The 22,916-nt window shown below is 51.0% G+C and overlaps 55 non-coding genes across 55 annotated transcripts; all 55 read right to left on the reverse strand.

The window, feature by feature from the left end:
• Positions 1-98: 98 nt before the first annotated feature.
• Positions 99-217, reverse strand: LOC129175576 (5S ribosomal RNA). The gene has a single exon (XR_008568525.1). It is a non-coding gene; the product is annotated as a 5S ribosomal RNA (ribosomal RNA).
• A 300-nt stretch (positions 218-517) lies between these two features.
• Positions 518-636, reverse strand: LOC129175400 (5S ribosomal RNA). The gene has a single exon (XR_008568354.1). It is a non-coding gene; the product is annotated as a 5S ribosomal RNA (ribosomal RNA).
• A 300-nt stretch (positions 637-936) lies between these two features.
• LOC129175213 (5S ribosomal RNA) lies at positions 937-1,055 on the reverse strand. The gene has a single exon (XR_008568181.1). It is a non-coding gene; the product is annotated as a 5S ribosomal RNA (ribosomal RNA).
• A 300-nt stretch (positions 1,056-1,355) lies between these two features.
• Positions 1,356-1,474, reverse strand: LOC129175069 (5S ribosomal RNA). Its single transcript, XR_008568039.1, has one exon. It is a non-coding gene; the product is annotated as a 5S ribosomal RNA (ribosomal RNA).
• A 300-nt stretch (positions 1,475-1,774) lies between these two features.
• On the reverse strand, positions 1,775-1,893 carry LOC129175817 (5S ribosomal RNA). The gene has a single exon (XR_008568762.1). It is a non-coding gene; the product is annotated as a 5S ribosomal RNA (ribosomal RNA).
• Positions 1,894-2,193: 300 nt separating this feature from the next.
• LOC129175295 (5S ribosomal RNA) lies at positions 2,194-2,313 on the reverse strand. Its single transcript, XR_008568259.1, has one exon. It is a non-coding gene; the product is annotated as a 5S ribosomal RNA (ribosomal RNA).
• A 300-nt stretch (positions 2,314-2,613) lies between these two features.
• LOC129175401 (5S ribosomal RNA) lies at positions 2,614-2,732 on the reverse strand. Its single transcript, XR_008568355.1, has one exon. It is a non-coding gene; the product is annotated as a 5S ribosomal RNA (ribosomal RNA).
• Positions 2,733-3,032: 300 nt separating this feature from the next.
• LOC129175346 (5S ribosomal RNA) lies at positions 3,033-3,152 on the reverse strand. Its single transcript, XR_008568308.1, has one exon. It is a non-coding gene; the product is annotated as a 5S ribosomal RNA (ribosomal RNA).
• A 300-nt stretch (positions 3,153-3,452) lies between these two features.
• LOC129175818 (5S ribosomal RNA) lies at positions 3,453-3,571 on the reverse strand. Its single transcript, XR_008568763.1, has one exon. It is a non-coding gene; the product is annotated as a 5S ribosomal RNA (ribosomal RNA).
• A 300-nt stretch (positions 3,572-3,871) lies between these two features.
• On the reverse strand, positions 3,872-3,990 carry LOC129175819 (5S ribosomal RNA). The gene has a single exon (XR_008568764.1). It is a non-coding gene; the product is annotated as a 5S ribosomal RNA (ribosomal RNA).
• Positions 3,991-4,290: 300 nt separating this feature from the next.
• Positions 4,291-4,409, reverse strand: LOC129175071 (5S ribosomal RNA). The gene has a single exon (XR_008568041.1). It is a non-coding gene; the product is annotated as a 5S ribosomal RNA (ribosomal RNA).
• Positions 4,410-4,709: 300 nt separating this feature from the next.
• LOC129175820 (5S ribosomal RNA) lies at positions 4,710-4,828 on the reverse strand. Its single transcript, XR_008568765.1, has one exon. It is a non-coding gene; the product is annotated as a 5S ribosomal RNA (ribosomal RNA).
• A 300-nt stretch (positions 4,829-5,128) lies between these two features.
• LOC129175296 (5S ribosomal RNA) lies at positions 5,129-5,248 on the reverse strand. The gene has a single exon (XR_008568260.1). It is a non-coding gene; the product is annotated as a 5S ribosomal RNA (ribosomal RNA).
• Positions 5,249-5,548: 300 nt separating this feature from the next.
• LOC129175821 (5S ribosomal RNA) lies at positions 5,549-5,667 on the reverse strand. Its single transcript, XR_008568766.1, has one exon. It is a non-coding gene; the product is annotated as a 5S ribosomal RNA (ribosomal RNA).
• A 300-nt stretch (positions 5,668-5,967) lies between these two features.
• LOC129175823 (5S ribosomal RNA) lies at positions 5,968-6,086 on the reverse strand. Its single transcript, XR_008568768.1, has one exon. It is a non-coding gene; the product is annotated as a 5S ribosomal RNA (ribosomal RNA).
• Positions 6,087-6,386: 300 nt separating this feature from the next.
• On the reverse strand, positions 6,387-6,505 carry LOC129175072 (5S ribosomal RNA). Its single transcript, XR_008568042.1, has one exon. It is a non-coding gene; the product is annotated as a 5S ribosomal RNA (ribosomal RNA).
• A 300-nt stretch (positions 6,506-6,805) lies between these two features.
• Positions 6,806-6,924, reverse strand: LOC129175824 (5S ribosomal RNA). The gene has a single exon (XR_008568769.1). It is a non-coding gene; the product is annotated as a 5S ribosomal RNA (ribosomal RNA).
• Positions 6,925-7,224: 300 nt separating this feature from the next.
• Positions 7,225-7,343, reverse strand: LOC129175403 (5S ribosomal RNA). The gene has a single exon (XR_008568357.1). It is a non-coding gene; the product is annotated as a 5S ribosomal RNA (ribosomal RNA).
• Positions 7,344-7,643: 300 nt separating this feature from the next.
• On the reverse strand, positions 7,644-7,762 carry LOC129175825 (5S ribosomal RNA). Its single transcript, XR_008568770.1, has one exon. It is a non-coding gene; the product is annotated as a 5S ribosomal RNA (ribosomal RNA).
• A 300-nt stretch (positions 7,763-8,062) lies between these two features.
• LOC129175297 (5S ribosomal RNA) lies at positions 8,063-8,182 on the reverse strand. The gene has a single exon (XR_008568261.1). It is a non-coding gene; the product is annotated as a 5S ribosomal RNA (ribosomal RNA).
• Positions 8,183-8,482: 300 nt separating this feature from the next.
• LOC129175404 (5S ribosomal RNA) lies at positions 8,483-8,601 on the reverse strand. Its single transcript, XR_008568358.1, has one exon. It is a non-coding gene; the product is annotated as a 5S ribosomal RNA (ribosomal RNA).
• Positions 8,602-8,901: 300 nt separating this feature from the next.
• Positions 8,902-9,020, reverse strand: LOC129175826 (5S ribosomal RNA). The gene has a single exon (XR_008568771.1). It is a non-coding gene; the product is annotated as a 5S ribosomal RNA (ribosomal RNA).
• Positions 9,021-9,320: 300 nt separating this feature from the next.
• On the reverse strand, positions 9,321-9,440 carry LOC129175347 (5S ribosomal RNA). Its single transcript, XR_008568309.1, has one exon. It is a non-coding gene; the product is annotated as a 5S ribosomal RNA (ribosomal RNA).
• A 300-nt stretch (positions 9,441-9,740) lies between these two features.
• On the reverse strand, positions 9,741-9,859 carry LOC129175827 (5S ribosomal RNA). Its single transcript, XR_008568772.1, has one exon. It is a non-coding gene; the product is annotated as a 5S ribosomal RNA (ribosomal RNA).
• A 300-nt stretch (positions 9,860-10,159) lies between these two features.
• On the reverse strand, positions 10,160-10,278 carry LOC129175828 (5S ribosomal RNA). Its single transcript, XR_008568773.1, has one exon. It is a non-coding gene; the product is annotated as a 5S ribosomal RNA (ribosomal RNA).
• A 300-nt stretch (positions 10,279-10,578) lies between these two features.
• LOC129175298 (5S ribosomal RNA) lies at positions 10,579-10,698 on the reverse strand. The gene has a single exon (XR_008568262.1). It is a non-coding gene; the product is annotated as a 5S ribosomal RNA (ribosomal RNA).
• Positions 10,699-10,998: 300 nt separating this feature from the next.
• LOC129175405 (5S ribosomal RNA) lies at positions 10,999-11,117 on the reverse strand. The gene has a single exon (XR_008568359.1). It is a non-coding gene; the product is annotated as a 5S ribosomal RNA (ribosomal RNA).
• A 300-nt stretch (positions 11,118-11,417) lies between these two features.
• On the reverse strand, positions 11,418-11,537 carry LOC129175348 (5S ribosomal RNA). The gene has a single exon (XR_008568310.1). It is a non-coding gene; the product is annotated as a 5S ribosomal RNA (ribosomal RNA).
• Positions 11,538-11,837: 300 nt separating this feature from the next.
• Positions 11,838-11,956, reverse strand: LOC129175829 (5S ribosomal RNA). Its single transcript, XR_008568774.1, has one exon. It is a non-coding gene; the product is annotated as a 5S ribosomal RNA (ribosomal RNA).
• A 300-nt stretch (positions 11,957-12,256) lies between these two features.
• On the reverse strand, positions 12,257-12,375 carry LOC129175830 (5S ribosomal RNA). Its single transcript, XR_008568775.1, has one exon. It is a non-coding gene; the product is annotated as a 5S ribosomal RNA (ribosomal RNA).
• A 300-nt stretch (positions 12,376-12,675) lies between these two features.
• Positions 12,676-12,794, reverse strand: LOC129175073 (5S ribosomal RNA). Its single transcript, XR_008568043.1, has one exon. It is a non-coding gene; the product is annotated as a 5S ribosomal RNA (ribosomal RNA).
• Positions 12,795-13,094: 300 nt separating this feature from the next.
• Positions 13,095-13,213, reverse strand: LOC129175831 (5S ribosomal RNA). The gene has a single exon (XR_008568776.1). It is a non-coding gene; the product is annotated as a 5S ribosomal RNA (ribosomal RNA).
• A 300-nt stretch (positions 13,214-13,513) lies between these two features.
• LOC129175832 (5S ribosomal RNA) lies at positions 13,514-13,632 on the reverse strand. The gene has a single exon (XR_008568777.1). It is a non-coding gene; the product is annotated as a 5S ribosomal RNA (ribosomal RNA).
• A 300-nt stretch (positions 13,633-13,932) lies between these two features.
• On the reverse strand, positions 13,933-14,051 carry LOC129175834 (5S ribosomal RNA). The gene has a single exon (XR_008568779.1). It is a non-coding gene; the product is annotated as a 5S ribosomal RNA (ribosomal RNA).
• A 300-nt stretch (positions 14,052-14,351) lies between these two features.
• Positions 14,352-14,470, reverse strand: LOC129175835 (5S ribosomal RNA). The gene has a single exon (XR_008568780.1). It is a non-coding gene; the product is annotated as a 5S ribosomal RNA (ribosomal RNA).
• Positions 14,471-14,770: 300 nt separating this feature from the next.
• On the reverse strand, positions 14,771-14,889 carry LOC129175074 (5S ribosomal RNA). Its single transcript, XR_008568044.1, has one exon. It is a non-coding gene; the product is annotated as a 5S ribosomal RNA (ribosomal RNA).
• Positions 14,890-15,189: 300 nt separating this feature from the next.
• LOC129175836 (5S ribosomal RNA) lies at positions 15,190-15,308 on the reverse strand. The gene has a single exon (XR_008568781.1). It is a non-coding gene; the product is annotated as a 5S ribosomal RNA (ribosomal RNA).
• Positions 15,309-15,608: 300 nt separating this feature from the next.
• On the reverse strand, positions 15,609-15,727 carry LOC129175837 (5S ribosomal RNA). The gene has a single exon (XR_008568782.1). It is a non-coding gene; the product is annotated as a 5S ribosomal RNA (ribosomal RNA).
• Positions 15,728-16,027: 300 nt separating this feature from the next.
• LOC129175075 (5S ribosomal RNA) lies at positions 16,028-16,146 on the reverse strand. The gene has a single exon (XR_008568045.1). It is a non-coding gene; the product is annotated as a 5S ribosomal RNA (ribosomal RNA).
• A 300-nt stretch (positions 16,147-16,446) lies between these two features.
• Positions 16,447-16,565, reverse strand: LOC129175838 (5S ribosomal RNA). The gene has a single exon (XR_008568783.1). It is a non-coding gene; the product is annotated as a 5S ribosomal RNA (ribosomal RNA).
• A 300-nt stretch (positions 16,566-16,865) lies between these two features.
• Positions 16,866-16,984, reverse strand: LOC129174754 (5S ribosomal RNA). Its single transcript, XR_008567731.1, has one exon. It is a non-coding gene; the product is annotated as a 5S ribosomal RNA (ribosomal RNA).
• Positions 16,985-17,284: 300 nt separating this feature from the next.
• Positions 17,285-17,403, reverse strand: LOC129175076 (5S ribosomal RNA). Its single transcript, XR_008568046.1, has one exon. It is a non-coding gene; the product is annotated as a 5S ribosomal RNA (ribosomal RNA).
• A 300-nt stretch (positions 17,404-17,703) lies between these two features.
• LOC129174755 (5S ribosomal RNA) lies at positions 17,704-17,822 on the reverse strand. Its single transcript, XR_008567732.1, has one exon. It is a non-coding gene; the product is annotated as a 5S ribosomal RNA (ribosomal RNA).
• Positions 17,823-18,122: 300 nt separating this feature from the next.
• LOC129175406 (5S ribosomal RNA) lies at positions 18,123-18,241 on the reverse strand. The gene has a single exon (XR_008568360.1). It is a non-coding gene; the product is annotated as a 5S ribosomal RNA (ribosomal RNA).
• Positions 18,242-18,541: 300 nt separating this feature from the next.
• Positions 18,542-18,660, reverse strand: LOC129174756 (5S ribosomal RNA). The gene has a single exon (XR_008567733.1). It is a non-coding gene; the product is annotated as a 5S ribosomal RNA (ribosomal RNA).
• Positions 18,661-18,960: 300 nt separating this feature from the next.
• On the reverse strand, positions 18,961-19,080 carry LOC129175300 (5S ribosomal RNA). Its single transcript, XR_008568264.1, has one exon. It is a non-coding gene; the product is annotated as a 5S ribosomal RNA (ribosomal RNA).
• A 300-nt stretch (positions 19,081-19,380) lies between these two features.
• LOC129175407 (5S ribosomal RNA) lies at positions 19,381-19,499 on the reverse strand. The gene has a single exon (XR_008568361.1). It is a non-coding gene; the product is annotated as a 5S ribosomal RNA (ribosomal RNA).
• A 300-nt stretch (positions 19,500-19,799) lies between these two features.
• On the reverse strand, positions 19,800-19,918 carry LOC129174757 (5S ribosomal RNA). Its single transcript, XR_008567734.1, has one exon. It is a non-coding gene; the product is annotated as a 5S ribosomal RNA (ribosomal RNA).
• Positions 19,919-20,218: 300 nt separating this feature from the next.
• LOC129175077 (5S ribosomal RNA) lies at positions 20,219-20,337 on the reverse strand. Its single transcript, XR_008568047.1, has one exon. It is a non-coding gene; the product is annotated as a 5S ribosomal RNA (ribosomal RNA).
• A 300-nt stretch (positions 20,338-20,637) lies between these two features.
• LOC129174758 (5S ribosomal RNA) lies at positions 20,638-20,756 on the reverse strand. The gene has a single exon (XR_008567735.1). It is a non-coding gene; the product is annotated as a 5S ribosomal RNA (ribosomal RNA).
• Positions 20,757-21,056: 300 nt separating this feature from the next.
• LOC129175408 (5S ribosomal RNA) lies at positions 21,057-21,175 on the reverse strand. The gene has a single exon (XR_008568362.1). It is a non-coding gene; the product is annotated as a 5S ribosomal RNA (ribosomal RNA).
• Positions 21,176-21,475: 300 nt separating this feature from the next.
• On the reverse strand, positions 21,476-21,594 carry LOC129174760 (5S ribosomal RNA). Its single transcript, XR_008567737.1, has one exon. It is a non-coding gene; the product is annotated as a 5S ribosomal RNA (ribosomal RNA).
• A 300-nt stretch (positions 21,595-21,894) lies between these two features.
• Positions 21,895-22,014, reverse strand: LOC129175301 (5S ribosomal RNA). Its single transcript, XR_008568265.1, has one exon. It is a non-coding gene; the product is annotated as a 5S ribosomal RNA (ribosomal RNA).
• A 300-nt stretch (positions 22,015-22,314) lies between these two features.
• LOC129175409 (5S ribosomal RNA) lies at positions 22,315-22,433 on the reverse strand. Its single transcript, XR_008568363.1, has one exon. It is a non-coding gene; the product is annotated as a 5S ribosomal RNA (ribosomal RNA).
• Positions 22,434-22,733: 300 nt separating this feature from the next.
• Positions 22,734-22,853, reverse strand: LOC129175349 (5S ribosomal RNA). The gene has a single exon (XR_008568311.1). It is a non-coding gene; the product is annotated as a 5S ribosomal RNA (ribosomal RNA).
• Positions 22,854-22,916: the final 63 nt, after the last annotated feature.

Consider the following 22,916-nt stretch of genomic DNA (forward strand, 5'->3'; position numbering starts at 1 on the left):
CACATGAGGGCAAAATAAATACTCTTCCTCCATTCAAAGTGATGGCGTTTTCCAAGAAGTGGGAAACAGCGCCCTCTGCTGAAAGCAAGAGCCTAAAAAGCTTACAGCACCTGGAATTCCCAGGCGGTCTCCCATCCAAGTACTAACCAGGCCCGGCCCTGCTTAGCTTCCGAGATCGGACGAGATCGGGCGTTCTCAGGATAGTATGGCCGTAAGCCGGAAAGCTCTCTGAAAACTTTCCTTTTAAAGACGACACTGGTCAAACTGCGCTTCTGCAAACGGTCTCGGATGTGTGTGCACACTTTGCTGCTCGTATGGTTTTTCTGGCTGTTTTGTGCCACCGGTCGCAGACACAGCCAGCCTATAAGCCTGTTTGAACTTCACAGCAGAGAGACAAATACTGTAGATGGATGTTCCTCACATGAGGGCAAAATAAATACTCTTCCTCCATTCAAAGTGATGGCGTTTTCCAAGAAGTGGGAAACAGCGCCCTCTGCTGAACGCCAAGAGCCTAAAAAGCTTACAGCACCTGGTATTCCCAGGCGGTCTCCCATCCAAGTACTAACCAGGCCCGCCCCTGCTTAGCTTCCGAGATCGGACGAGATCGGGCGTTCTCAGGGTAGTATGGCCGTAAGCCAGAAAGCTCTCTGAAAACTTTCCTTTTAAAGACGACACTGGTCAAACAGCGCTTCTGCAAACGGTCTCGGATGTGTGGGCACACTTTGCTGCTCGTATGGTTTTTCTGGCTGTTTTGTGCCACCGGTCGCAGCCACAGCCAGCCTGTAAGCCTGTTTGAACTTCACAGCAGAGAGAAAAACACTGTAGATGGATGTTCCTCACATGAGGGCAAAATAAATACTCTTCCTCCATTCAAAGTGACGGCGTTTTCCAAGAAGTGGGAAACAGCGCCCTCTGCTGAAAGCCAAGAGCCTAAAAAGCTTACAGCACCTGGTATTCCCAGGCGGTCTCCCATCCAAGTACTCACCAGGCCCGCCCCTGCTTAGCTTCCGAGATCAGACGAGATTGGGCGTTCTCAGGGTAGTATGGCCGTAAGCCGGAAAGCTCTCTGAAAACTTTCCTTTTAAAGACGACACTGGTCAAACTGCGCTTCTGCAAACGGTCTCGGATGTGTGTGCACACTTTGCTGCTCGTATGGTTTTTCTGGCTGTTTTGTGCCACCGGTCGCAGCCACAGCCAGCCTGTAAGCCTGTTTGAACTTCACAGCAGAGAGAAAAACACTGTAGATGGATGTTCCTCCCATGAGGGCAAAATAAATACTCTTCCTCCATTCAAAGTGATGGCGTTTTCCAAGAGGTGGGAAACAGCGCCCTCTGCTGAAAGCCAAGAGCCTAAAAAGCTTTCAGCACCTGGTATTCCCAGGCGGTCTCCCATCCAAGTACTAACCAGGCCCGCCCCTGCTTAGCTTCCGAGATCGGACGAGATCGGGCGTTCTCAGGGTAGTATGGCCGTAAGCCGGAAAGCTCTCTGAAAACTTTCCTTTTAAAGACGACACTGGTCAAACTGCGCTTCTGCAAACGGTCTCGGATGTGTGTGCACACTTTGCTGCTCGTATGGTTTTTCTGGCTGTTTTGTGCCACCGGTCGCAGCCACAGCCAGCCTGTAAGCCTGTTTGAACTTCACAGCAGAGAGAAAAACACTGTAGATGGATGTTCCTCACATGAGGGCAAAATAAATACTCTTCCTCCATTCAAAGTGATGGCGTTTTCCAAGAAGTGGGAAACAGCGCCCTCTGCTGAAAGCCAAGAGCCTAAAAAGCTTACAGCACCTGGTATTCCCAGGCGGTCTCCCATCCAAGTACTCACCAGGCCCGCCCCTGCTTAGCTTCCGAGATCGGACGAGATCGGGCGTTCTCAGGGTAGTATGGCCGTAAGCCGGAAAGCTCTCTGAAAACTTTCCTTTTAAAGACGACACTGGTCAAACTGCGCTTCTGCAAACGGTCTCGGATGTGTGTGCACACTTTGCTGCTCGTATGGTTTTTCTGGCTGTTTTGTGCCACCGGTCGCAGCCACAGCCAGCCTGTAAGCCTGTTTGAACTTCACAGCAGAGAGAAAAACACTGTAGATGGATGTTCCTCACATGAGGGCAAAATAAATACTCTTCCTCCATTCAAAGTGATGGCGTTTTCCAAGAAGTGGGAAACAGCGCCCTCTGCTGAAAGCCAAGAGCCTAAAAAGCTTACAGCACCTGGTATTCCCAGGCGGTCTCCCATTCCAAGTACTCACCAGGCCCGCCCCTGCTTAGCTTCCGAGATCGGACGAGATCGGGCGTTCTCAGGGTAGTATGGCCGTAAGCCGGAAAGCTCTCTGAAAACTTTCCTTTTAAAGACGACACTGGTAAAACTGCGCTTCTGCAAACGGTCTCGGATGTGTGTGCACACTTTGCTGCTCGTATGGTTTTTCTGGCTGTTTTGTGCCACCGGTCGCAGCCACAGCCAGCCTGTAAGCCTGTTTGAACTTCACAGCAGAGAGAAAAACACTGTAGATGGATGTTCCTCACATGAGGGCAAAATAAATACTCTTCCTCCATTCAAAGTGATGGCGTTTTCCAAGAAGTGGGAAACAGCGCCCTCTGCTGAAAGCCAAGAGCCTAAAAAGCTTACAGCACCTGGTATTCCCAGGCGGTCTCCCATCCAAGTACTAACCAGGCCCGCCCCTGCTTAGCTTCCGAGATCGGACGAGATCGGGCGTTCTCAGGGTAGTATGGCCGTAAGCCGGAAAGCTCTCTGAAAACTTTCCTTTTAAAGACGACACTGGTCAAACTGCGCTTCTGCAAACGGTCTCGGATGTGTGTGCACACTTTGCTGCTCGTATGGTTTTTCTGGCTGTTTTGTGCCACCGGTCGCAGCCACAGCCAGCCTGTAAGCCTGTTTGAACTTCACAGCAGAGAGAAAAACACTGTAGATGGATGTTCCTCACATGAGGGCAAAATAAATACTCTTCCTCCATTCAAAGTGATGGCGTTTTCCAAGAAGTGGGAAACAGCGCCCTCTGCTGAAAGCCAAGAGCCTAAAAAGCTTACAGCACCTGGTATTCCCAGGCGGTCTCCCATTCCAAGTACTCACCAGGCCCGCCCCTGCTTAGCTTCCGAGATCGGACGAGATCGGGCGTTCTCAGGGTAGTATGGCTGTAAGCCGGAAAGCTCTCTGAAAACTTTCCTTTTAAAGACGACACTGGTCAAACTGCGCTTCTGCAAACGGTCTCGGATGTGTGTGCACACTTTGCTGCTCGTATGGTTTTTCTGGCTGTTTTGTGCCACCGGTCGCAGCCACAGCCAGCCTGTAAGCCTGTTTGAACTTCACAGCAGAGAGAAAAACACTGTAGATGGATGTTCCTCACATGAGGGCAAAATAAATACTCTTCCTCCATTCAAAGTGATGGCGTTTTCCAAGAAGTGGGAAACAGCGCCCTCTGCTGAAAGCCAAGAGCCTAAAAAGCTTACAGCACCTGGTATTCCCAGGCGGTCTCCCATCCAAGTACTCACCAGGCCCGCCCCTGCTTAGCTTCCGAGATCGGACGAGATCGGGCGTTCTCAGGGTAGTATGGCCGTAAGCCGGAAAGCTCTCTGAAAACTTTCCTTTTAAAGACGACACTGGTCAAACTGCGCTTCTGCAAACGGTCTCGGATGTGTGTGCACACTTTGCTGCTCGTATGGTTTTTCTGGCTGTTTTGTGCCACCGGTCGCAGCCACAGCCAGCCTGTAAGCCTGTTTGAACTTCACAGCAGAGAGAAAAACAGTGTAGATGGATGTTCCTCACATGAGGGCAAAATAAATACTCTTCCTCCATTCAAAGTGATGGCGTTTTCCAAGAAGTGGGAAACAGCGCCCTCTGCTGAAAGCCAAGAGCCTAAAAAGCTTACAGCACCTGGTATTCCCAGGCGGTCTCCCATCCAAGTACTCACCAGGCCCGCCCCTGCTTAGCTTCCGAGATCGGACGAGATCGGGCGTTCTCAGGGTAGTATGGCCGTAAGCCGGAAAGCTCTCTGAAAACTTTCCTTTTAAAGACGACACTGGTCAAACTGCGCTTCTGCAAACGGTCTCGGATGTGTGTGCACACTTTGCTGCTCGTATGGTTTTTCTGGCTGTTTTGTGCCACCGGTCGCAGCCACAGCCAGCCTGTAAGCCTGTTTGAACTTCACAGCAGAGAGAAAAACACTGTAGATGGATGTTCCTCCCATGAGGGCAAAATAAATACTCTTCCTCCATTCAAAGTGATGGCGTTTTCCAAGAGGTGGGAAACAGCGCCCTCTGCTGAAAGCCAAGAGCCTAAAAAGCTTTCAGCACCTGGTATTCCCAGGCGGTCTCCCATCCAAGTACTAACCAGGCCCGCCCCTGCTTAGCTTCCGAGATCGGACGAGATCGGGCGTTCTCAGGGTAGTATGGCCGTAAGCCGGAAAGCTCTCTGAAAACTTTCCTTTTAAAGACGACACTGGTCAAACTGCGCTTCTGCAAACGGTCTCGGATGTGTGTGCACACTTTGCTGCTCGTATGGTTTTTCTGGCTGTTTTGTGCCACCGGTCGCAGCCACAGCCAGCCTGTAAGCCTGTTTGAACTTCACAGCAGAGAGAAAAACACTGTAGATGGATGTTCCTCACATGAGGGCAAAATAAATACTCTTCCTCCATTCAAAGTGACGGCGTTTTCCAAGAAGTGGGAAACAGCGCCCTCTGCTGAAAGCCAAGAGCCTAAAAAGCTTACAGCACCTGGTATTCCCAGGCGGTCTCCCATCCAAGTACTCACCAGGCCCGCCCCTGCTTAGCTTCCGAGATCGGACGAGATCGGGCGTTCTCAGGGTAGTATGGCCGTAAGCCGGAAAGCTCTCTGAAAACTTTCCTTTTAAAGACGACACTGGTCAAACTGCGCTTCTGCAAACGGTCTCGGATGTGTGTGCACACTTTGCTGCTCGTATGGTTTTTCTGGCTGTTTTGTGCCACCGGTCGCAGCCACAGCCAGCCTGTAAGCCTGTTTGAACTTCACAGCAGAGAGAAAAACACTGTAGATGGATGTTCCTCACATGAGGGCAAAATAAATACTCTTCCTCCATTCAAAGTGATGGCGTTTTCCAAGAAGTGGGAAACAGCGCCCTCTGCTGAAAGCCAAGAGCCTAAAAAGCTTACAGCACCTGGTATTCCCAGGCGGTCTCCCATTCCAAGTACTCACCAGGCCCGCCCCTGCTTAGCTTCCGAGATCGGACGAGATCGGGCGTTCTCAGGGTAGTATGGCCGTAAGCCGGAAAGCTCTCTGAAAACTTTCCTTTTAAAGACGACACTGGTCAAACTGCGCTTCTGCAAACGGTCTCGGATGTGTGTGCACACTTTGCTGCTCGTATGGTTTTTCTGGCTGTTTTGTGCCACCGGTCGCAGCCACAGCCAGCCTGTAAGCCTGTTTGAACTTCACAGCAGAGAGAAAAACACTGTAGATGGATGTTCCTCACATGAGGGCAAAATAAATACTCTTCCTCCATTCAAAGTGATGGCGTTTTCCAAGAAGTGGGAAACAGCGCCCTCTGCTGAAAGCCAAGAGCCTAAAAAGCTTACAGCACCTGGTATTCCCAGGCGGTCTCCCATCCAAGTACTCACCAGGCCCGCCCCTGCTTAGCTTCCGAGATCGGACGAGATCGGGCGTTCTCAGGGTAGTATGGCCGTAAGCCGGAAAGCTCTCTGAAAACTTTCCTTTTAAAGACGACACTGGTCAAACTGCGCTTCTGCAAACGGTCTCGGATGTGTGTGCACACTTTGCTGCTCGTATGGTTTTTCTGGCTGTTTTGTGCCACCGGTCGCAGCCACAGCCAGCCTGTAAGCCTGTTTGAACTTCACAGCAGAGAGAAAAACAGTGTAGATGGATGTTCCTCACATGAGGGCAAAATAAATACTCTTCCTCCATTCAAAGTGATGGCGTTTTCCAAGAAGTGGGAAACAGCGCCCTCTGCTGAAAGCCAAGAGCCTAAAAAGCTTACAGCACCTGGTATTCCCAGGCGGTCTCCCATCCAAGTACTCACCAGGCCCGCCCCTGCTTAGCTTCCGAGATCGGACGAGATCGGGCGTTCTCAGGGTAGTATGGCCGTAAGCCGGAAAGCTCTCTGAAAACTTTCCTTTTAAAGACGACACTGGTCAAACTGCGCTTCTGCAAACGGTCTCGGATGTGTGTGCACACTTTGCTGCTCGTATGGTTTTTCTGGCTGTTTTGTGCCACCGGTCGCAGCCACAGCCAGCCTGTAAGCCTGTTTGAACTTCACAGCAGAGAGAAAAACACTGTAGATGGATGTTCCTCCCATGAGGGCAAAATAAATACTCTTCCTCCATTCAAAGTGATGGCGTTTTCCAAGAGGTGGGAAACAGCGCCCTCTGCTGAAAGCCAAGAGCCTAAAAAGCTTTCAGCACCTGGTATTCCCAGGCGGTCTCCCATCCAAGTACTAACCAGGCCCGCCCCTGCTTAGCTTCCGAGATCGGACGAGATCGGGCGTTCTCAGGGTAGTATGGCCGTAAGCCGGAAAGCTCTCTGAAAACTTTCCTTTTAAAGACGACACTGGTCAAACTGCGCTTCTGCAAACGGTCTCGGATGTGTGTGCACACTTTGCTGCTCGTATGGTTTTTCTGGCTGTTTTGTGCCACCGGTCGCAGCCACAGCCAGCCTGTAAGCCTGTTTGAACTTCACAGCAGAGAGAAAAACACTGTAGATGGATGTTCCTCACATGAGGGCAAAATAAATACTCTTCCTCCATTCAAAGTGACGGCGTTTTCCAAGAAGTGGGAAACAGCGCCCTCTGCTGAAAGCCAAGAGCCTAAAAAGCTTACAGCACCTGGTATTCCCAGGCGGTCTCCCATCCAAGTACTCACCAGGCCCGCCCCTGCTTAGCTTCCGAGATCGGACGAGATCGGGCGTTCTCAGGGTAGTATGGCCGTAAGCCGGAAAGCTCTCTGAAAACTTTCCTTTTAAAGACGACACTGGTCAAACTGCGCTTCTGCAAACGGTCTCGGATGTGTGTGCACACTTTGCTGCTCGTATGGTTTTTCTGGCTGTTTTGTGCCACCGGTCGCAGCCACAGCCAGCCTGTAAGCCTGTTTGAACTTCACAGCAGAGAGAAAAACACTGTAGATGGATGTTCCTCACATGAGGGCAAAATAAATACTCTTCCTCCATTCAAAGTGATGGCGTTTTCCAAGAAGTGGGAAACAGCGCCCTCTGCTGAAAGCCAAGAGCCTAAAAAGCTTACAGCACCTGGTATTCCCAGGCGGTCTCCCATCCAAGTACTAACCAGGCCCGCCCCTGCTTAGCTTCCGAGATCGGACGAGATCGGGCGTTCTCAGGGTAGTATGGCCGTAAGCCGGAAAGCTCTCTGAAAACTTTCCTTTTAAAGACGACACTGGTCAAACTGCGCTTCTGCAAACGGTCTCGGATGTGTGTGCACACTTTGCTGCTCGTATGGTTTTTCTGGCTGTTTTGTGCCACCGGTCGCAGCCACAGCCAGCCTGTAAGCCTGTTTGAACTTCACAGCAGAGAGAAAAACACTGTAGATGGATGTTCCTCACATGAGGGCAAAATAAATACTCTTCCTCCATTCAAAGTGATGGCGTTTTCCAAGAAGTGGGAAACAGCGCCCTCTGCTGAAAGCCAAGAGCCTAAAAAGCTTACAGCACCTGGTATTCCCAGGCGGTCTCCCATCCAAGTACTCACCAGGCCCGCCCCTGCTTAGCTTCCGAGATCGGACGAGATCGGGCGTTCTCAGGGTAGTATGGCCGTAAGCCGGAAAGCTCTCTGAAAACTTTCCTTTTAAAGACGACACTGGTCAAACTGCGCTTCTGCAAACGGTCTCGGATGTGTGTGCACACTTTGCTGCTTGTATGGTTTTTCTGGCTGTTTTGTGCCACCGGTCGCAGCCACAGCCAGCCTGTAAGCCTGTTTGAACTTCACAGCAGAGAGAAAAACACTGTAGATGGATGTTCCTCACATGAGGGCAAAATAAATACTCTTCCTCCATTCAAAGTGATGGCGTTTTCCAAGAAGTGGGAAACAGCGCCCTCTGCTGAAAGCCAAGAGCCTAAAAAGCTTACAGCACCTGGTATTCCCAGGCGGTCTCCCATTCCAAGTACTCACCAGGCCCGCCCCTGCTTAGCTTCCGAGATCGGACGAGATCGGGCGTTCTCAGGGTAGTATGGCCGTAAGCCGGAAAGCTCTCTGAAAACTTTCCTTTTAAAGACGACACTGGTCAAACTGCGCTTCTGCAAACGGTCTCGGATGTGTGTGCACACTTTGCTGCTCGTATGGTTTTTCTGGCTGTTTTGTGCCACCGGTCGCAGCCACAGCCAGCCTGTAAGCCTGTTTGAACTTCACAGCAGAGAGAAAAACACTGTAGATGGATGTTCCTCACATGAGGGCAAAATAAATACTCTTCCTCCATTCAAAGTGATGGCGTTTTCCAAGAAGTGGGAAACAGCGCCCTCTGCTGAAAGCCAAGAGCCTAAAAAGCTTACAGCACCTGGTATTCCCAGGCGGTCTCCCATCCAAGTACTAACCAGGCCCGCCCCTGCTTAGCTTCCGAGATCGGACGAGATCGGGCGTTCTCAGGGTAGTATGGCCGTAAGCCGGAAAGCTCTCTGAAAACTTTCCTTTTAAAGACGACACTGGTCAAACTGCGCTTCTGCAAACGGTCTCGGATGTGTGTGCACACTTTGCTGCTCGTATGGTTTTTCTGGCTGTTTTGTGCCACCGGTCGCAGCCACAGCCAGCCTGTAAGCCTGTTTGAACTTCACAGCAGAGAGAAAAACACTGTAGATGGATGTTCCTCACATGAGGGCAAAATAAATACTCTTCCTCCATTCAAAGTGACGGCGTTTTCCAAGAAGTGGGAAACAGCGCCCTCTGCTGAAAGCCAAGAGCCTAAAAAGCTTACAGCACCTGGTATTCCCAGGCGGTCTCCCATCCAAGTACTCACCAGGCCCGCCCCTGCTTAGCTTCCGAGATCGGACGAGATCGGGCGTTCTCAGGGTAGTATGGCCGTAAGCCGGAAAGCTCTCTGAAAACTTTCCTTTTAAAGACGACACTGGTCAAACTGCGCTTCTGCAAACGGTCTCGGATGTGTGTGCACACTTTGCTGCTCGTATGGTTTTTCTGGCTGTTTTGTGCCACCGGTCGCAGCCACAGCCAGCCTGTAAGCCTGTTTGAACTTCACAGCAGAGAGAAAAACACTGTAGATGGATGTTCCTCACATGAGGGCAAAATAAATACTCTTCCTCCATTCAAAGTGATGGCGTTTTCCAAGAGGTGGGAAACAGCGCCCTCTGCTGAAAGCCAAGAGCCTAAAAAGCTTACAGCACCTGGTATTCCCAGGCGGTCTCCCATTCCAAGTACTCACCAGGCCCGCCCCTGCTTAGCTTCCGAGATCGGACGAGATCGGGCGTTCTCAGGGTAGTATGGCTGTAAGCCGGAAAGCTCTCTGAAAACTTTCCTTTTAAAGACGACACTGGTCAAACTGCGCTTCTGCAAACGGTCTCGGATGTGTGTGCACACTTTGCTGCTCGTATGGTTTTTCTGGCTGTTTTGTGCCACCGGTCGCAGCCACAGCCAGCCTGTAAGCCTGTTTGAACTTCACAGCAGAGAGAAAAACACTGTAGATGGATGTTCCTCACATGAGGGCAAAATAAATACTCTTCCTCCATTCAAAGTGATGGCGTTTTCCAAGAAGTGGGAAACAGCGCCCTCTGCTGAAAGCCAAGAGCCTAAAAAGCTTACAGCACCTGGTATTCCCAGGCGGTCTCCCATCCAAGTACTCACCAGGCCCGCCCCTGCTTAGCTTCCGAGATCGGACGAGATCGGGCGTTCTCAGGGTAGTATGGCCGTAAGCCGGAAAGCTCTCTGAAAACTTTCCTTTTAAAGACGACACTGGTCAAACTGCGCTTCTGCAAACGGTCTCGGATGTGTGTGCACACTTTGCTGCTCGTATGGTTTTTCTGGCTGTTTTGTGCCACCGGTCGCAGCCACAGCCAGCCTGTAAGCCTGTTTGAACTTCACAGCAGAGAGAAAAACACTGTAGATGGATGTTCCTCACATGAGGGCAAAATAAATACTCTTCCTCCATTCAAAGTGATGGCGTTTTCCAAGAAGTGGGAAACAGCGCCCTCTGCTGAAAGCCAAGAGCCTAAAAAGCTTACAGCACCTGGTATTCCCAGGCGGTCTCCCATCCAAGTACTCACCAGGCCCGCCCCTGCTTAGCTTCCGAGATCGGACGAGATCGGGCGTTCTCAGGGTAGTATGGCCGTAAGCCGGAAAGCTCTCTGAAAACTTTCCTTTTAAAGACGACACTGGTCAAACTGCGCTTCTGCAAACGGTCTCGGATGTGTGTGCACACTTTGCTGCTCGTATGGTTTTTCTGGCTGTTTTGTGCCACCGGTCGCAGCCACAGCCAGCCTGTAAGCCTGTTTGAACTTCACAGCAGAGAGAAAAACACTGTAGATGGATGTTCCTCACATGAGGGCAAAATAAATACTCTTCCTCCATTCAAAGTGATGGCGTTTTCCAAGAAGTGGGAAACAGCGCCCTCTGCTGAAAGCCAAGAGCCTAAAAAGCTTACAGCACCTGGTATTCCCAGGCGGTCTCCCATTCCAAGTACTCACCAGGCCCGCCCCTGCTTAGCTTCCGAGATCGGACGAGATCGGGCGTTCTCAGGGTAGTATGGCCGTAAGCCGGAAAGCTCTCTGAAAACTTTCCTTTTAAAGACGACACTGGTAAAACTGCGCTTCTGCAAACGGTCTCGGATGTGTGTGCACACTTTGCTGCTCGTATGGTTTTTCTGGCTGTTTTGTGCCACCGGTCGCAGCCACAGCCAGCCTGTAAGCCTGTTTGAACTTCACAGCAGAGAGAAAAACACTGTAGATGGATGTTCCTCACATGAGGGCAAAATAAATACTCTTCCTCCATTCAAAGTGATGGCGTTTTCCAAGAAGTGGGAAACAGCGCCCTCTGCTGAAAGCCAAGAGCCTAAAAAGCTTACAGCACCTGGTATTCCCAGGCGGTCTCCCATCCAAGTACTAACCAGGCCCGCCCCTGCTTAGCTTCCGAGATCGGACGAGATCGGGCGTTCTCAGGGTAGTATGGCCGTAAGCCGGAAAGCTCTCTGAAAACTTTCCTTTTAAAGACGACACTGGTCAAACTGCGCTTCTGCAAACGGTCTCGGATGTGTGTGCACACTTTGCTGCTCGTATGGTTTTTCTGGCTGTTTTGTGCCACCGGTCGCAGCCACAGCCAGCCTGTAAGCCTGTTTGAACTTCACAGCAGAGAGAAAAACACTGTAGATGGATGTTCCTCACATGAGGGCAAAATAAATACTCTTCCTCCATTCAAAGTGATGGCGTTTTCCAAGAAGTGGGAAACAGCGCCCTCTGCTGAAAGCCAAGAGCCTAAAAAGCTTACAGCACCTGGTATTCCCAGGCGGTCTCCCATTCCAAGTACTCACCAGGCCCGCCCCTGCTTAGCTTCCGAGATCGGACGAGATCGGGCGTTCTCAGGGTAGTATGGCTGTAAGCCGGAAAGCTCTCTGAAAACTTTCCTTTTAAAGACGACACTGGTCAAACTGCGCTTCTGCAAACGGTCTCGGATGTGTGTGCACACTTTGCCACTCGTATGGTTTTTCTGGCTGTTTTGTGCCACCGGTCGCAGCCACAGCCAGCCTGTAAGCCTGTTTGAACTTCACAGCAGAGAGAAAAACACTGTAGATGGATGTTCCTCACATGAGGGCAAAATAAATACTCTTCCTCCATTCAAAGTGATGGCGTTTTCCAAGAAGTGGGAAACAGCGCCCTCTGCTGAAAGCCAAGAGCCTAAAAAGCTTACAGCACCTGGTATTCCCAGGCGGTCTCCCATCCAAGTACTCACCAGGCCCGCCCCTGCTTAGCTTCCGAGATCGGACGAGATCGGGCGTTCTCAGGGTAGTATGGCCGTAAGCCGGAAAGCTCTCTGAAAACTTTCCTTTTAAAGACGACACTGGTCAAACTGCGCTTCTGCAAACGGTCTCGGATGTGTGTGCACACTTTGCTGCTCGTATGGTTTTTCTGGCTGTTTTGTGCCACCGGTCGCAGCCACAGCCAGCCTGTAAGCCTGTTTGAACTTCACAGCAGAGAGAAAAACACTGTAGATGGATGTTCCTCACATGAGGGCAAAATAAATACTCTTCCTCCATTCAAAGTGATGGCGTTTTCCAAGAAGTGGGAAACAGCGCCCTCTGCTGAAAGCCAAGAGCCTAAAAAGCTTACAGCACCTGGTATTCCCAGGCGGTCTCCCATCCAAGTACTCACCAGGCCCGCCCCTGCTTAGCTTCCGAGATCGGACGAGATCGGGCGTTCTCAGGGTAGTATGGCCGTAAGCCGGAAAGCTCTCTGAAAACTTTCCTTTTAAAGACGACACTGGTCAAACTGCGCTTCTGCAAACGGTCTCGGATGTGTGTGCACACTTTGCTGCTCGTATGGTTTTTCTGGCTGTTTTGTGCCACCGGTCGCAGCCACAGCCAGCCTGTAAGCCTGTTTGAACTTCACAGCAGAGAGAAAAACACTGTAGATGGATGTTCCTCCCATGAGGGCAAAATAAATACTCTTCCTCCATTCAAAGTGATGGCGTTTTCCAAGAGGTGGGAAACAGCGCCCTCTGCTGAAAGCCAAGAGCCTAAAAAGCTTTCAGCACCTGGTATTCCCAGGCGGTCTCCCATCCAAGTACTAACCAGGCCCGCCCCTGCTTAGCTTCCGAGATCGGACGAGATCGGGCGTTCTCAGGGTAGTATGGCCGTAAGCCGGAAAGCTCTCTGAAAACTTTCCTTTTAAAGACGACACTGGTCAAACTGCGCTTCTGCAAACGGTCTCGGATGTGTGTGCACACTTTGCTGCTCGTATGGTTTTTCTGGCTGTTTTGTGCCACCGGTCGCAGCCACAGCCAGCCTGTAAGCCTGTTTGAACTTCACAGCAGAGAGAAAAACACTGTAGATGGATGTTCCTCACATGAGGGCAAAATAAATACTCTTCCTCCATTCAAAGTGACGGCGTTTTCCAAGAAGTGGGAAACAGCGCCCTCTGCTGAAAGCCAAGAGCCTAAAAAGCTTACAGCACCTGGTATTCCCAGGCGGTCTCCCATCCAAGTACTCACCAGGCCCGCCCCTGCTTAGCTTCCGAGATCGGACGAGATCGGGCGTTCTCAGGGTAGTATGGCCGTAAGCCGGAAAGCTCTCTGAAAACTTTCCTTTTAAAGACGACACTGGTCAAACTGCGCTTCTGCAAACGGTCTCGGATGTGTGTGCACACTTTGCTGCTCGTATGGTTTTTCTGGCTGTTTTGTGCCACCGGTCGCAGCCACAGCCAGCCTGTAAGCCTGTTTGAACTTCACAGCAGAGAGAAAAACACTGTAGATGGATGTTCCTCACATGAGGGCAAAATAAATACTCTTCCTCCATTCAAAGTGATGGCGTTTTCCAAGAAGTGGGAAACAGCGCCCTCTGCTGAAAGCCAAGAGCCTAAAAAGCTTACAGCACCTGGTATTCCCAGGCGGTCTCCCATCCAAGTACTCACCAGGCCCGCCCCTGCTTAGCTTCCGAGATCGGACGAGATCGGGCGTTCTCAGGGTAGTATGGCCGTAAGCCGGAAAGCTCTCTGAAAACTTTCCTTTTAAAGACGACACTGGTCAAACTGCGCTTCTGCAAACGGTCTCGGATGTGTGTGCACACTTTGCTGCTCGTATGGTTTTTCTGGCTGTTTTGTGCCACCGGTCGCAGCCACAGCCAGCCTGTAAGCCTGTTTGAACTTCACAGCAGAGAGAAAAACACTGTAGATGGATGTTCCTCACATGAGGGCAAAATAAATACTCTTCCTCCATTCAAAGTGATGGCGTTTTCCAAGAAGTGGGAAACAGCGCCCTCTGCTGAAAGCCAAGAGCCTAAAAAGCTTACAGCACCTGGTATTCCCAGGCGGTCTCCCATCCAAGTACTCACCAGGCCCGCCCCTGCTTAGCTTCCGAGATCGGACGAGATCGGGCGTTCTCAGGGTAGTATGGCCGTAAGCCGGAAAGCTCTCTGAAAACTTTCCTTTTAAAGACGACACTGGTCAAACTGCGCTTCTGCAAACGGTCTCGGATGTGTGTGCACACTTTGCTGCTCGTATGGTTTTTCTGGCTGTTTTGTGCCACCGGTCGCAGCCACAGCCAGCCTGTAAGCCTGTTTGAACTTCACAGCAGAGAGAAAAACACTGTAGATGGATGTTCCTCACATGAGGGCAAAATAAATACTCTTCCTCCATTCAAAGTGATGGCGTTTTCCAAGAGGTGGGAAACAGCGCCCTCTGCTGAAAGCCAAGAGCCTAAAAAGCTTACAGCACCTGGTATTCCCAGGCGGTCTCCCATCCAAGTACTCACCAGGCCCGCCCCTGCTTAGCTTCCGAGATCGGACGAGATCGGGCGTTCTCAGGGTAGTATGGCCGTAAGCCGGAAAGCTCTCTGAAAACTTTCCTTTTAAAGACGACACTGGTCAAACTGCGCTTCTGCAAACGGTCTCGGATGTGTGTGCACACTTTGCTGCTCGTATGGTTTTTCTGGCTGTTTTGTGCCACCGGTCGCAGCCACAGCCAGCCTGTAAGCCTGTTTGAACTTCACAGCAGAGAGAAAAACACTGTAGATGGATGTTCCTCCCATGAGGGCAAAATAAATACTCTTCCTCCATTCAAAGTGATGGCGTTTTCCAAGAGGTGGGAAACAGCGCCCTCTGCTGAAAGCCAAGAGCCTAAAAAGCTTTCAGCACCTGGTATTCCCAGGCGGTCTCCCATCCAAGTACTAACCAGGCCCGCCCCTGCTTAGCTTCCGAGATCGGACGAGATCGGGCGTTCTCAGGGTAGTATGGCCGTAAGCCGGAAAGCTCTCTGAAAACTTTCCTTTTAAAGACGACACTGGTCAAACTGCGCCTCTGCAAACGGTCTCGGATGTGTGTGCACACTTTGCTGCTCGTATGGTTTTTCTGGCTGTTTTGTGCCACCGGTCGCAGCCACAGCCAGCCTGTAAGCCTGTTTGAACTTCACAGCAGAGAGAAAAACACTGTAGATGGATGTTCCTCACATGAGGGCAAAATAAATACTCTTCCTCCATTCAAAGTGATGGCGTTTTCCAAGAAGTGGGAAACAGCGCCCTCTGCTGAAAGCCAAGAGCCTAAAAAGCTTACAGCACCTGGTATTCCCAGGCGGTCTCCCATCCAAGTACTCACCAGGCCCGCCCCTGCTTAGCTTCCGAGATCGGACGAGATCGGGCGTTCTCAGGGTAGTATGGCCGTAAGCCGGAAAGCTCTCTGAAAACTTTCCTTTTAAAGACGACACTGGTCAAACTGCGCTTCTGCAAACGGTCTCGGATGTGTGTGCACACTTTGCTGCTCGTATGGTTTTTCTGGCTGTTTTGTGCCACCGGTCGCAGCCACAGCCAGCCTGTAAGCCTGTTTGAACTTCACAGCAGAGAGAAAAACACTGTAGATGGATGTTCCTCACATGAGGGCAAAATAAATACTCTTCCTCCATTCAAAGTGATGGCGTTTTCCAAGAAGTGGGAAACAGCGCCCTCTGCTGAAAGCCAAGAGCCTAAAAAGCTTACAGCACCTGGTATTCCCAGGCGGTCTCCCATCCAAGTACTCACCAGGCCCGCCCCTGCTTAGCTTCCGAGATCGGACGAGATCGGGCGTTCTCAGGGTAGTATGGCCGTAAGCCGGAAAGCTCTCTGAAAACTTTCCTTTTAAAGACGACACTGGTCAAACTGCGCTTCTGCAAACGGTCTCGGATGTGTGTGCACACTTTGCTGCTCGTATGGTTTTTCTGGCTGTTTTGTGCCACCGGTCGCAGCCACAGCCAGCCTGTAAGCCTGTTTGAACTTCACAGCAGAGAGAAAAACACTGTAGATGGATGTTCCTCCCATGAGGGCAAAATAAATACTCTTCCTCCATTCAAAGTGATGGCGTTTTCCAAGAGGTGGGAAACAGCGCCCTCTGCTGAAAGCCAAGAGCCTAAAAAGCTTTCAGCACCTGGTATTCCCAGGCGGTCTCCCATCCAAGTACTAACCAGGCCCGCCCCTGCTTAGCTTCCGAGATCGGACGAGATCGGGCGTTCTCAGGGTAGTATGGCCGTAAGCCGGAAAGCTCTCTGAAAACTTTCCTTTTAAAGACGACACTGGTCAAACTGCGCTTCTGCAAACGGTCTCGGATGTGTGTGCACACTTTGCTGCTCGTATGGTTTTTCTGGCTGTTTTGTGCCACCGGTCGCAGCCACAGCCAGCCTGTAAGCCTGTTTGAACTTCACAGCAGAGAGAAAAACACTGTAGATGGATGTTCCTCACATGAGGGCAAAATAAATACTCTTCCTCCATTCAAAGTGATGGCGTTTTCCAAGAAGTGGGAAACAGCGCCCTCTGCTGAAAGCCAAGAGCCTAAAAAGCTTACAGCACCTGGTATTCCCAGGCGGTCTCCCATCCAAGTACTCACCAGGCCCGCCCCTGCTTAGCTTCCGAGATCGGACGAGATCGGGCGTTCTCAGGGTAGTATGGCCGTAAGCCGGAAAGCTCTCTGAAAACTTTCCTTTTAAAGACGACACTGGTCAAACTGCGCTTCTGCAAACGGTCTCGGATGTGTGTGCACACTTTGCTGCTCGTATGGTTTTTCTGGCTGTTTTGTGCCACCGGTCGCAGCCACAGCCAGCCTGTAAGCCTGTTTGAACTTCACAGCAGAGAGAAAAACACTGTAGATGGATGTTCCTCACATGAGGGCAAAATAAATACTCTTCCTCCATTCAAAGTGATGGCGTTTTCCAAGAGGTGGGAAACAGCGCCCTCTGCTGAAAGCCAAGAGCCTAAAAAGCTTACAGCACCTGGTATTCCCAGGCGGTCTCCCATCCAAGTACTCACCAGGCCCGCCCCTGCTTAGCTTCCGAGATCGGACGAGATCGGGCGTTCTCAGGGTAGTATGGCCGTAAGCCGGAAAGCTCTCTGAAAACTTTCCTTTTAAAGACGACACTGGTCAAACTGCGCTTCTGCAAACGGTCTCGGATGTGTGTGCACACTTTGCTGCTCGTATGGTTTTTCTGGCTGTTTTGTGCCACCGGTCGCAGCCACAGCCAGCCTGTAAGCCTGTTTGAACTTCACAGCAGAGAGAAAAACACTGTAGATGGATGTTCCTCCCATGAGGGCAAAATAAATACTCTTCCTCCATTCAAAGTGATGGCGTTTTCCAAGAGGTGGGAAACAGCGCCCTCTGCTGAAAGCCAAGAGCCTAAAAAGCTTTCAGCACCTGGTATTCCCAGGCGGTCTCCCATCCAAGTACTAACCAGGCCCGCCCCTGCTTAGCTTCCGAGATCGGACGAGATCGGGCGTTCTCAGGGTAGTATGGCCGTAAGCCGGAAAGCTCTCTGAAAACTTTCCTTTTAAAGACGACACTGGTCAAACTGCGCTTCTGCAAACGGTCTCGGATGTGTGTGCACACTTTGCTGCTCGTATGGTTTTTCTGGCTGTTTTGTGCCACCGGTCGCAGCCACAGCCAGCCTGTAAGCCTGTTTGAACTTCACAGCAGAGAGAAAAACACTGTAGATGGATGTTCCTCACATGAGGGCAAAATAAATACTCTTCCTCCATTCAAAGTGACGGCGTTTTCCAAGAAGTGGGAAACAGCGCCCTCTGCTGAAAGCCAAGAGCCTAAAAAGCTTACAGCACCTGGTATTCCCAGGCGGTCTCCCATCCAAGTACTCACCAGGCCCGCCCCTGCTTAGCTTCCGAGATCGGACGAGATCGGGCGTTCTCAGGGTAGTATGGCCGTAAGCCGGAAAGCTCTCTGAAAACTTTCCTTTTAAAGACGACACTGGTCAAACTGCGCTTCTGCAAACGGTCTCGGATGTGTGTGCACACTTTGCTGCTCGTATGGTTTTTCTGGCTGTTTTGTGCCACCGGTCGCAGCCACAGCCAGCCTGTAAGCCTGTTTGAACTTCACAGCAGAGAGAAAAACACTGTAGATGGATGTTCCTCACATGAGGGCAAAATAAATACTCTTCCTCCATTCAAAGTGATGGCGTTTTCCAAGAAGTGGGAAACAGCGCCCTCTGCTGAAAGCCAAGAGCCTAAAAAGCTTACAGCACCTGGTATTCCCAGGCGGTCTCCCATCCAAGTACTAACCAGGCCCGCCCCTGCTTAGCTTCCGAGATCGGACGAGATCGGGCGTTCTCAGGGTAGTATGGCCGTAAGCCGGAAAGCTCTCTGAAAACTTTCCTTTTAAAGACGACACTGGTCAAACTGCGCTTCTGCAAACGGTCTCGGATGTGTGTGCACACTTTGCTGCTCGTATGGTTTTTCTGGCTGTTTTGTGCCACCGGTCGCAGCCACAGCCAGCCTGTAAGCCTGTTTGAACTTCACAGCAGAGAGAAAAACACTGTAGATGGATGTTCCTCACATGAGGGCAAAATAAATACTCTTCCTCCATTCAAAGTGATGGCGTTTTCCAAGAAGTGGGAAACAGCGCCCTCTGCTGAAAGCCAAGAGCCTAAAAAGCTTACAGCACCTGGTATTCCCAGGCGGTCTCCCATCCAAGTACTCACCAGGCCCGCCCCTGCTTAGCTTCCGAGATCGGACGAGATCGGGCGTTCTCAGGGTAGTATGGCCGTAAGCCGGAAAGCTCTCTGAAAACTTTCCTTTTAAAGACGACACTGGTCAAACTGCGCTTCTGCAAACGGTCTCGGATGTGTGTGCACACTTTGCTGCTTGTATGGTTTTTCTGGCTGTTTTGTGCCACCGGTCGCAGCCACAGCCAGCCTGTAAGCCTGTTTGAACTTCACAGCAGAGAGAAAAACACTGTAGATGGATGTTCCTCACATGAGGGCAAAATAAATACTCTTCCTCCATTCAAAGTGATGGCGTTTTCCAAGAAGTGGGAAACAGCGCCCTCTGCTGAAAGCCAAGAGCCTAAAAAGCTTACAGCACCTGGTATTCCCAGGCGGTCTCCCATTCCAAGTACTCACCAGGCCCGCCCCTGCTTAGCTTCCGAGATCGGACGAGATCGGGCGTTCTCAGGGTAGTATGGCCGTAAGCCGGAAAGCTCTCTGAAAACTTTCCTTTTAAAGACGACACTGGTCAAACTGCGCTTCTGCAAACGGTCTCGGATGTGTGTGCACACTTTGCTGCTCGTATGGTTTTTCTGGCTGTTTTGTGCCACCGGTCGCAGCCACAGCCAGCCTGTAAGCCTGTTTGAACTTCACAGCAGAGAGAAAAACACTGTAGATGGATGTTCCTCACATGAGGGCAAAATAAATACTCTTCCTCCATTCAAAGTGATGGCGTTTTCCAAGAAGTGGGAAACAGCGCCCTCTGCTGAAAGCCAAGAGCCTAAAAAGCTTACAGCACCTGGTATTCCCAGGCGGTCTCCCATCCAAGTACTAACCAGGCCCGCCCCTGCTTAGCTTCCGAGATCGGACGAGATCGGGCGTTCTCAGGGTAGTATGGCCGTAAGCCGGAAAGCTCTCTGAAAACTTTCCTTTTAAAGACGACACTGGTCAAACTGCGCTTCTGCAAACGGTCTCGGATGTGTGTGCACACTTTGCTGCTCGTATGGTTTTTCTGGCTGTTTTGTGCCACCGGTCGCAGCCACAGCCAGCCTGTAAGCCTGTTTGAACTTCACAGCAGAGAGAAAAACACTGTAGATGGATGTTCCTCACATGAGGGCAAAATAAATACTCTTCCTCCATTCAAAGTGACGGCGTTTTCCAAGAAGTGGGAAACAGCGCCCTCTGCTGAAAGCCAAGAGCCTAAAAAGCTTACAGCACCTGGTATTCCCAGGCGGTCTCCCATCCAAGTACTCACCAGGCCCGCCCCTGCTTAGCTTCCGAGATCGGACGAGATCGGGCGTTCTCAGGGTAGTATGGCCGTAAGCCGGAAAGCTCTCTGAAAACTTTCCTTTTAAAGACGACACTGGTCAAACTGCGCTTCTGCAAACGGTCTCGGATGTGTGTGCACACTTTGCTGCTCGTATGGTTTTTCTGGCTGTTTTGTGCCACCGGTCGCAGCCACAGCCAGCCTGTAAGCCTGTTTGAACTTCACAGCAGAGAGAAAAACACTGTAGATGGATGTTCCTCCCATGAGGGCAAAATAAATACTCTTCCTCCATTCAAAGTGATGGCGTTTTCCAAGAGGTGGGAAACAGCGCCCTCTGCTGAAAGCCAAGAGCCTAAAAAGCTTTCAGCACCTGGTATTCCCAGGCGGTCTCCCATCCAAGTACTAACCAGGCCCGCCCCTGCTTAGCTTCCGAGATCGGACGAGATCGGGCGTTCTCAGGGTAGTATGGCCGTAAGCCGGAAAGCTCTCTGAAAACTTTCCTTTTAAAGACGACACTGGTCAAACTGCGCTTCTGCAAACGGTCTCGGATGTGTGTGCACACTTTGCTGCTCGTATGGTTTTTCTGGCTGTTTTGTGCCACCGGTCGCAGCCACAGCCAGCCTGTAAGCCTGTTTGAACTTCACAGCAGAGAGAAAAACACTGTAGATGGATGTTCCTCACATGAGGGCAAAATAAATACTCTTCCTCCATTCAAAGTGACGGCGTTTTCCAAGAAGTGGGAAACAGCGCCCTCTGCTGAAAGCCAAGAGCCTAAAAAGCTTACAGCACCTGGTATTCCCAGGCGGTCTCCCATCCAAGTACTCACCAGGCCCGCCCCTGCTTAGCTTCCGAGATCGGACGAGATCGGGCGTTCTCAGGGTAGTATGGCCGTAAGCCGGGAAGCTCTCTGAAAACTTTCCTTTTAAAGACGACACTGGTCAAACTGCGCTTCTGCAAACGGTCTCGGATGTGTGTGCACACTTTGCTGCTCGTATGGTTTTTCTGGCTGTTTTGTGCCACCGGTCGCAGCCACAGCCAGCCTGTAAGCCTGTTTGAACTTCACAGCAGAGAGAAAAACACTGTAGATGGATGTTCCTCACATGAGGGCAAAATAAATACTCTTCCTCCATTCAAAGTGATGGCGTTTTCCAAGAAGTGGGAAACAGCGCCCTCTGCTGAAAGCCAAGAGCCTAAAAAGCTTACAGCACCTGGTATTCCCAGGCGGTCTCCCATCCAAGTACTAACCAGGCCCGCCCCTGCTTAGCTTCCGAGATCGGACGAGATCGGGCGTTCTCAGGGTAGTATGGCCGTAAGCCGGAAAGCTCTCTGAAAACTTTCCTTTTAAAGACGACACTGGTCAAACTGCGCTTCTGCAAACGGTCTCGGATGTGTGTGCACACTTTGCTGCTCGTATGGTTTTTCTGGCTGTTTTGTGCCACCGGTCGCAGCCACAGCCAGCCTGTAAGCCTGTTTGAACTTCACAGCAGAGAGAAAAACACTGTAGATGGATGTTCCTCACATGAGGGCAAAATAAATACTCTTCCTCCATTCAAAGTGATGGCGTTTTCCAAGAAGTGGGAAACAGCGCCCTCTGCTGAAAGCCAAGAGCCTAAAAAGCTTACAGCACCTGGTATTCCCAGGCGGTCTCCCATCCAAGTACTCACCAGGCCCGCCCCTGCTTAGCTTCCGAGATCGGACGAGATCGGGCGTTCTCAGGGTAGTATGGCCGTAAGCCGGAAAGCTCTCTGAAAACTTTCCTTTTAAAGACGACACTGGTCAAACTGCGCTTCTGCAAACGGTCTCGGATGTGTGTGCACACTTTGCTGCTCGTATGGTTTTTCTGGCTGTTTTGTGCCACCGGTCGCAGCCACAGCCAGCCTGTAAGCCTGTTTGAACTTCACAGCAGAGAGAAAAACACTGTAGATGGATGTTCCTCACATGAGGGCAAAATAAATACTCTTCCTCCATTCAAAGTGATGGCGTTTTCCAAGAAGTGGGAAACAGCGCCCTCTGCTGAAAGCCAAGAGCCTAAAAAGCTTACAGCACCTGGTATTCCCAGGCGGTCTCCCATTCCAAGTACTCACCAGGCCCGCCCCTGCTTAGCTTCCGAGATCGGACGAGATCGGGCGTTCTCAGGGTAGTATGGCCGTAAGCCGGAAAGCTCTCTGAAAACTTTCCTTTTAAAGACGACACTGGTCAAACTGCGCTTCTGCAAACGGTCTCGGATGTGTGTGCACACTTTGCTGCTCGTATGGTTTTTCTGGCTGTTTTGTGCCACCGGTCGCAGCCACAGCCAGCCTGTAAGCCTGTTTGAACTTCACAGCAGAGAGAAAAACACTGTAGATGGATGTTCCTCACATGAGGGCAAAATAAATACTCTTCCTCCATTCAAAGTGATGGCGTTTTCCAAGAAGTGGGAAACAGCGCCCTCTGCTGAAAGCCAAGAGCCTAAAAAGCTTACAGCACCTGGTATTCCCAGGCGGTCTCCCATCCAAGTACTAACCAGGCCCGCCCCTGCTTAGCTTCCGAGATCGGACGAGATCGGGCGTTCTCAGGGTAGTATGGCCGTAAGCCGGAAAGCTCTCTGAAAACTTTCCTTTTAAAGACGACACTGGTCAAACTGCGCTTCTGCAAACGGTCTCGGATGTGTGTGCACACTTTGCTGCTCGTATGGTTTTTCTGGCTGTTTTGTGCCACCGGTCGCAGCCACAGCCAGCCTGTAAGCCTGTTTGAACTTCACAGCAGAGAGAAAAACACTTTAGATGGATGTTCCTCACATGAGGGCAAAATAAATACTCTTCCTCCATTCAAAGTGATGGCGTTTTCCAAGAAGTGGGAAACAGCGCCCTCTGCTGAAAGCCAAGAGCCTAAAAAGCTTACAGCACCTGGTATTCCCAGGCGGTCTCCCATTCCAAGTACTCACCAGGCCCGCCCCTGCTTAGCTTCCGAGATCGGACGAGATCGGGCGTTCTCAGGGTAGTATGGCTGTAAGCCGGAAAGCTCTCTGAAAACTTTCCTTTTAAAGACGACACTGGTCAAACTGCGCTTCTGCAAAC

The sequence above is a fragment of the Dunckerocampus dactyliophorus genome, unplaced genomic scaffold (genome assembly GCF_027744805.1).
Source record: "Dunckerocampus dactyliophorus isolate RoL2022-P2 unplaced genomic scaffold, RoL_Ddac_1.1 HiC_scaffold_23, whole genome shotgun sequence".
Classification (NCBI taxonomy): Eukaryota; Metazoa; Chordata; class Actinopteri; order Syngnathiformes; family Syngnathidae; genus Dunckerocampus; species Dunckerocampus dactyliophorus.